This window comes from Euprymna scolopes, chromosome 9 (genome assembly GCF_053919585.1).
Source record: "Euprymna scolopes isolate OS-2025 chromosome 9, ASM5391958v1, whole genome shotgun sequence".
Taxonomy (NCBI): Eukaryota; Metazoa; Mollusca; class Cephalopoda; order Sepiida; family Sepiolidae; genus Euprymna; species Euprymna scolopes.
In genome coordinates, this window is record NC_136490.1 from 152,702,961 (window position 1) to 152,710,802 (window position 7,842).

Genomic DNA, 7,842 nt, shown 5'->3' on the forward strand with positions numbered 1-7,842 from the left:
AAACTTAATGATTTTATAATGTACACATAGAAAAAATAAAATAATAATAATAATAAAAAGACAAACGTATTATTTTTAATTTCATCATTAATATTGTGTAGAAATAATTTGGGGGTGCTGCAGTCCCACAGCTCCATGCACGAGCCGCCACTGGACAAGGTGTTAGTAATAGAAACGCATGAGTCTTGACAAGAAAAAAGATTTGAGAGTTCATAAAAGAAAAATAATCTTTACATGTGTACGTTTTTATAGAAATTGTTTGTAAATCTGGCAGAGTCCATATTGTTATTGTTTGTAAGTAAACCTACGTGTGTGGTGAAAAGTATTTTTTTTACTCTTTTTCACCCCAAACAAGGCGTATTGTCATTTGGAAACAAATGACTACTATTTGGGATCATGTCTAACAGGGGACTGTGAGAAGTTGAACAGCAAGATGTTTGTTCACATCACATTTAAACTTCTGCAGGTTAGTACAGTCAAGGAAGCAGGAAACAGGGAGGGAATTCTAATCTCTGAAGGGGAAAAAAACTATTAGAAGGGTTGCAGGCATCCAGGGATATTGCTGCTTGTCGGGTTAGTTAGGCATATGTATGCCGAGAGGGGAGGTGCAGGTGCTATGAGTTCATAGGAGCACATTCCATTAAGTTACTTGTAAAACAGGCACAGAAATACAACCTTACGGCGATGGGACAGAGGTTGGATTTTGACTGATAGTATGGGACCTATTAGATTTGATACTCTTAGTTGGACCTTGTCTAAGAGTGAGAAACTAGTGGCAGATGGGGGACTACCACCAGCAGGTGCACATAAGAGTAGGTTTATGTGCTGACAGTTTGCCATCTTCGAGATGAAAGCCTTCTTATCGACATGCTGAAAGCCTGTAGAGATGTTTACTAAACGTTGAGAATAACATAGTCCCTGGCTTTGGTAGATCGCACATGTTGACAATCTTTAGAAATTGACTTCTAAACTAACTTATTCCTGGCCAGGTCTTTATTTTTCAAACCCATCCTTATCATTTCCATGTTTTTCTTGGCCTTCAACTGCCAACTGACCTTGCTTACCTAACTGTTATACATCTATTAATATAGACACTAAATTTATTCACTGTTCTTAAGGTAATATTAATGCAGCAACTATCATTTGAAAGCATCGATATCAAAGTGATGAAATTGAAGAGGAAAAAGATTTGAAAGTCCATAAAAGAAAATTTTTTTAAGTCTTGTTGAGTGGTCCCTAGCCTTTGTAGATACAGGAGAGAGAGAGAGAGAGAGAGAGAGAGAGAGAGAGAGAGAGAGAGAGAGAGACAGACAGACAGACAGACAGACAGACAGACAGACCAAGAGGTTGGGATCGTCCTGGGTGTTGAACCTCCTGAAGATGATTGTGTCTTGATCAGTTTAGGAAACATGCCAGAGGCTTCCACACAATGAGAACAATGATAGACTAATAGCAAGATCCAAGCATATGCTTTATTGGAGAAGAGGCGTTGAATACTCTCTCTCTCTCTCTCTCTCTCTCTCTCTCTCTCTCTCTCTCTCTCTCTCTCTCTTCTTTCAAGCAATGTCAGTGGCGTATATTGTCCATAGCTTAATAAAAAATAAACAGATACTAATTGGTCCATTGTGAATCTTCGTTTTGCTTCAGTTACTGTAACTTCACACCAATTAATCGTCAAGGTGACCTCTAGACGCATCCCTTACTTCTAACCATGTAATGTATCCTCAAAGTGACCAGAAAAAATATAGCATCTTTTTGCCCCCACCCCTCGCCAATACAACTTGCTAACAAAAAAACATTACGATTATAAGGTCTGTATTCTGTCTGTAGAATTAAAAACAAAGTGTCATTTTAACATTTTATATCAACTTTAATCATTTTTATTAAATATGTAATAATAGACAAGGTGTTAGTAATAGAAACGCAGGAGTCTTGACAAGGGAAAAGATTTGAGAGTTCATAAAAGAAAAATAATCTTTGCATGTGTACGTTTTTATAGAAATTGTTTGTAAATCTGGCAGAGTCCATATTGTTATTGTTTGTAAGTAAATCTGCGTGTGTGGTGAAAAGTATTTTTTCTTTTTTACTCTTTTTCATCCCAAACAAGGCGTATTGTCATTTGGAAACAAATGACTACTATTTGGGATCATGTCTAACAGGGGACTGTGAGAAGTTGAGCAGCAAGATGTTTGTTCACATTTAAACATTTGCGAGTTATTACAGTCAGGAAACAGGGAGGGAATTCCAATGTTTATAAGTCTGAGGGAAAAATCTATTAGAAGGGTTTCAGACATCTAGGGACTTCCAGAGTAAAGGGATAGGATATTGCTGCTAGTCAGGTTAATTAGGAGTATGTACACCGAAGAGGCATAAGTTCTATGAGTTCATCAGACCACATTCCATAAAATTACTTGTAAAACAGGCACAGGGATGATGCAATATTACAGTGATGGGACAGAGGTAAGAACTTGACTGATAGTGTGGGACCTATTGATACTTTTTTCGGCAGATGGGGGACTACCACCAGCAGATGCACCACAAGAGTAAGTTCATGTGCTGAGTTTGCCATCTTCAAGACAGAAGCCTTCTTGTCAATGCTGATAGCCTGTGAGATGTCTACTGAACATTGAGAATAACATGGTTCCTGGCTTTGGTAGATGGCACATGTTGGACAGCCTTTAAAAACTGACTTCCAAACTAACTTATTCCTGGCCAGGTTTTTATTTTTTTATATCCATCCTCATCACTTCCATGATTTCCTTGGCTTTCGCCATCTTGGGTGTGGAAACCTTCTTGTTGACACTGATAGTTTGTGGAAATGTCTACCGAACGTCAAGTGTACTAATATGTAGGTTGACCTAGTTAGAGCCATTTTGGACCATGACAGTGTTTTTAGGAATTGCCAAGAACTATGCTGACAATATAAATTATCTATAAATGTTATGTCATAGCAAAGGAAAGAAAATGAAACAAATTAAAAGGACGTTTATGCATATTAAAATGGAAATAAATGAAATACTGAAGAAGTAGAAGGGTCACCAGGTAGCATGTACTAACAGGTTTTGTAAATGAAAAATCAAGAAAAACATGATTCCAAGCATATTCTCAAAGTGGCGAGACAACAATATATTTCCCTCATATCCATCCAATCACTTATGTTTTCGTACTAACTTGTAAAACTGAAGTTAGAATTAGCTCAAACGAAACTCAGTTGAGAGCATACTTCATACATATGATTCAAAAGTAAAGATTAAAATAACTAAATTAAAAAAATAAAATGAAATAACTTAAAAGTTAAAAAAAAAGTCTATTATGATAATATTTTAATTAACTAACAGCTTTATAAACATCGCATTGTCTGCAAAGCTTAAGCCCTTGTCTCATCACTGCAATGTTGCATGTCAGAGCTTGTTTTACAAATGCGTTCACAGGATTTTTAAAACTTTTTTGTCACTCCAAACAAAGCACATTGCCACTCGGAATGTAAGGAGCTACTATTTGGGATCATGTCTAACAGAAGACTATGGAAATTTGAGCAGCAAGATGTCTATTCACGTCACATTTAAAATTTAGTTGGTTAGTACAGGTAAGGAAGGAGGAAACAGGGAGAGAATTCCAAAGTCTAGCAATACAAAGGGAAAAATATTAGAGTAGAAGGCTTTTCAGAATCTAGAGACCTCAACAGTGAAGGGGTGGGATTTTGCATCTTGTCGGGTTAGTTAGGAGTATATATGTTGAGTCGAGGGTGCATAAGTACTATGAGTTTATTAGAGCAAATTCCATTAAAGTACTTGTGTGAAAGGTCCTTTGTCACCTTTACCAAATGCAATGAATCTTTTTCACGCAAGAGTTAATCCTCGGTCACAGGACCAAATGTGAAAATTCCTTGTCACAAAACCAAATGTAAAAGGTCACTATGCAACAAGACGCATCTTATCTATCCTGATATGCAGCATCACATGTGAAAGGTCGGTCCAGTGTTACTTTGCTGGGGGTTATGTCAGTCTTCACTAGAGGTCGGGTGTTCTCTCATTCACTTCTTGACCCAATGGTTGATATGCCATCTGTTCTGTAGCGCCGTTCGCTGAAAATTGAACAGCTCAAAGATGTTGCCAGACAGTCGATAAGAGGCAAAATCAGCTTCACAAAAAAAACAACTTCGTTTTTTTTTTTTGCTACACTTATTATTAAAGTCCCAAAACAACAAATTTACAAATTCTTTTTACAATATTTTAATAAATTCCTTTCAGCAGTCTCTTACTCAAATCTCTATTTTTCCTTCAGTTGACAGGTTGCGATGGGTAACAGGCAGAGGGGGGGGGGGCGAACTTAGCTTGGTGATTCCAAACCCAGAAACTTCAATCGAACTGGCTTCAACTGGTTCTCACTCTGTTCTCCCAAAATTTGCTCGCGCAACAGATTTTACAGTAAGGGGTGGCGTGGGGGCCAAGAAATGTGGGTCTCCTTTTAGCCAATCATTTCGCTTCATCCCTCAACAGGGCCTTCTCTGGTTGGTTAGTTAGTCAACATATCCCTGCATATTAATTAGGGATCTTTTTCAAAAGAATTGTGATTTATATCTGTTCACACGATTTAGGGGTCAATTCCTTGACCCCCAGGCTTCATCCGGCCTTAGATGAAGACAAAACACAACTTCTTTTGACTTTGCACTTTCCTAAACCTGTGATTAGCAAGTTATGGTGTCATCATGAAATTTTATCTCTTTTTCGTATTTGATATATTAGAAACCCGTCAGATTATCCGTTACTGTCTGGGAGAGCTCACACAACAAAAGCTTCAATTCGGTGCCAATTTCACCCTTTAATGTCACTATTTTCGCCCTACCCCCAAGGGGTTAGGTCACTCTTGGCTAGCATTGGTTTCCCCAATATTTTTTTAGTTAGAAGATATCAGGTACTTATGGGAGGGGAGACCACACAAATGTCAACATCCCTAAGTAAAAGTGTTTCTGTGGAACGAATAGTATTCAAACTTGGCTGATGAATCTCTGTCCCATTGAAAAGTTCTTGATAAAGTGCTGAAAAGTATTTGTAATTTGATTAGTTTTTTTTTGCTTGTGTTTTTTTACATAGGCGTCACCACTTATCAAGGCCGATAGGCCACTCAAAGATAAGGGTTAAAGAGTGTAGAGTAGTCAAAAGGACAATATAGTAATCAATAGTAATGGAAGTTCGGTAAATTTGTTAACTTAAGTGGAACGACTCATCAGAAACTTGTTCACATTGGATTTGAAGACAACCATATTATAGACAGCTGGAAAGCAGGAAAACGGAAGACAATTCCACAGGCGTGCAGTTCTAAGAAAGAAGCTTTGATCATGGAATCTATGTTTAGGTTTAGGTACAGATAAAGAGTGGAGAAAATTATTGATAATGTTTTCAGCTAGTCTAGTGTTTCTTGTGAAAGTTTGGCGAGGGGGGACCATAGATTGAAGCTCAGTCGAACACTTTCCATGAAAATAACGATAAAGCAGAGACAAACTCGCAACATCTCTTCTGTGAGATAGAGGTTGCAGCGAAGAGAAAAGGACATCTCCCACCAGGCCACGAAGTCTATTTTGAACCCTATCAAGGCAGGACAAGTCTTTTCTAGCAGCTCCTGCCCATATGTGGCAACAGTATTCCATCCTTGGACGTATCTGGCTCTTATATAGATAGAGAATTGCATTCCCACTCTTTCTTCTTCACTGCAACCTCTCTCTCATAAACGTGATGTTTCTAGTCTCAGTCTTTTCTATAAATACTACGGCATGTGTTCTTCAGAATTGTCTGAGCTATTCTCCACTTAGTTGTCTTGTGGTTTTCATCAATTCACTGTTTTTTTAACTTCTCTCTCACAGACATGAGATTGCTAATTATGCAAAAATCATGCCTATTTTATGGAAAAAAAAAATCAAAATAAAATTATTAGTGGAAAAGGACTTTCTTTTCATGTTTGGAAACATTGTTTGAATTTGAATAAGTCTGTAATTTTGAAAGGCAGTATAGTGCAGGATTTTTAAAAAAAAATAAACATTTACCGTATATTTTGGCATATAAGACAACCCTTAAAGTTAAAAAATCATCTTTAAAAACCAACATTTCATGATAATTTATGAAAATTTGCTCCAATTTTGTACCTCGTCTTATCTGACGGTCGCCTTATACAGTATTTGTTTATAATCCAATTTTTCAGTGATATAATACCTTCTTCGGGGATTTCTTTTTTTTCTTCATCGATCTATGTAGCAACAGTCAAACAGATGAATAAAAATACAAACTTAAAAGCAAATACAAGTCAAAATGATGCTTACTAATGTAATGATTCCAACTTGCACCTAGTTGACCGAAAACCTCTTGATTCAATAAAGTAATATAGAAATATAAAGTTGTTGTTGTTATATGTTGGCATGAACCCACATGTTATGTGCAGAGACAAAAGAACAAGAAAAGAAATTCGACTCAGTATTTTTGTTGAAATGAAAGGTATTTATTCATGGTACTTGCCAAAATAAAACATGAAGGAAAGAAAACAGCATACTGAGGATGAAGTTTGGCTGCGAAATAAATTTAATAATAATGCATATTTTATTTTATTCAAATTAAACCAACATCTTTATAATGGAACTCACACCCTTGACGCATTTCTATTTTTAAAAGTCTCTAAGTTCAGCATGTAGTTAACAAAACTTTGCGGTGTCAAACACGTGCTTCCCTCAAAATTCTTTTATCGCCCACATGCCACACATTCATCTCATCTTGGCATGCCTTACCAGTCCTCTCACCACGTGGTGCCTTTTTCTCACCGCTTTGCTTTCCCTTTGCTTCCTCCAGGGTGACGTCACTTTGTGCACCAGCTTGGTCATATGCACATGTGTCATGCAACTGCTGCTGCATCAGTGGCTTTGTTACAGAAATTCCGCGGAATAAAAAAATATGTTTTAATCAACGAATATGTTTTGATTAAACTGATATTTAGTTCTTTGATATTAGTTTTTTGGACAGAAAATTGATAAAAAACAACAAATATGAGTTTATTAACATTTCTATGAAAACAGTGTCCGTTGTATTTTAAATACAGAACTGAGCCAAATGAGATTAAATAATAATTACTAATAAATACACAGAAAGTAATGATAGTTTCCACAGACCCTGTACTAATATTGATATTTTGGGCTATTTGGTGAATAGTAATGTGCCAATCTTCCAAAATAGCTACTGTGGTATGCGTCCTTTCAAATACAAAAAAAGTTACGGACAATAATTATTACATATACTTTTTTAATAAGCAAGGTCTCCTCGTCAGCAAATTTTGAAGGGTTTTTATTAAATTTAAAAGACATAATAATCACAATAAGCAAGAGTCAATATATTTTGGTTCCACATCTGGCCTAATAAAACATAGAATTTCAACGCACAAACATTCTTTTAAAACTAACTCTCTGTCAAACCAAACTACTCTATCCAACTATATTTGGCAACTAAAAAATAGCAATATTTCTTTCAACTTAAAATGGCGAGTAATTGAGTCTTGCAAACCATATAAATCAGGAGATAAATTCTGTGCACTATGTACAAAAGAGACCCTAAAAATTAAAAAATACGAAGATATAAAAAATGCAACCACACTATCAAATTCAAGACAGGAACTAATATTCACATGCAGTCATAAACGTTGGTTTAAATTTAATAAATATAAACCACCTTAAATCATTAAAAATTACTTATTAGTAAAAATAGATTACAATTTTTTATTTTATTTTTTATTTTTTATTTATTTTTTTTTAATTTTTTATTTTTTAATAAATTAAGTTAGACTAATTATCCCCCTTGCGCCCTTAAT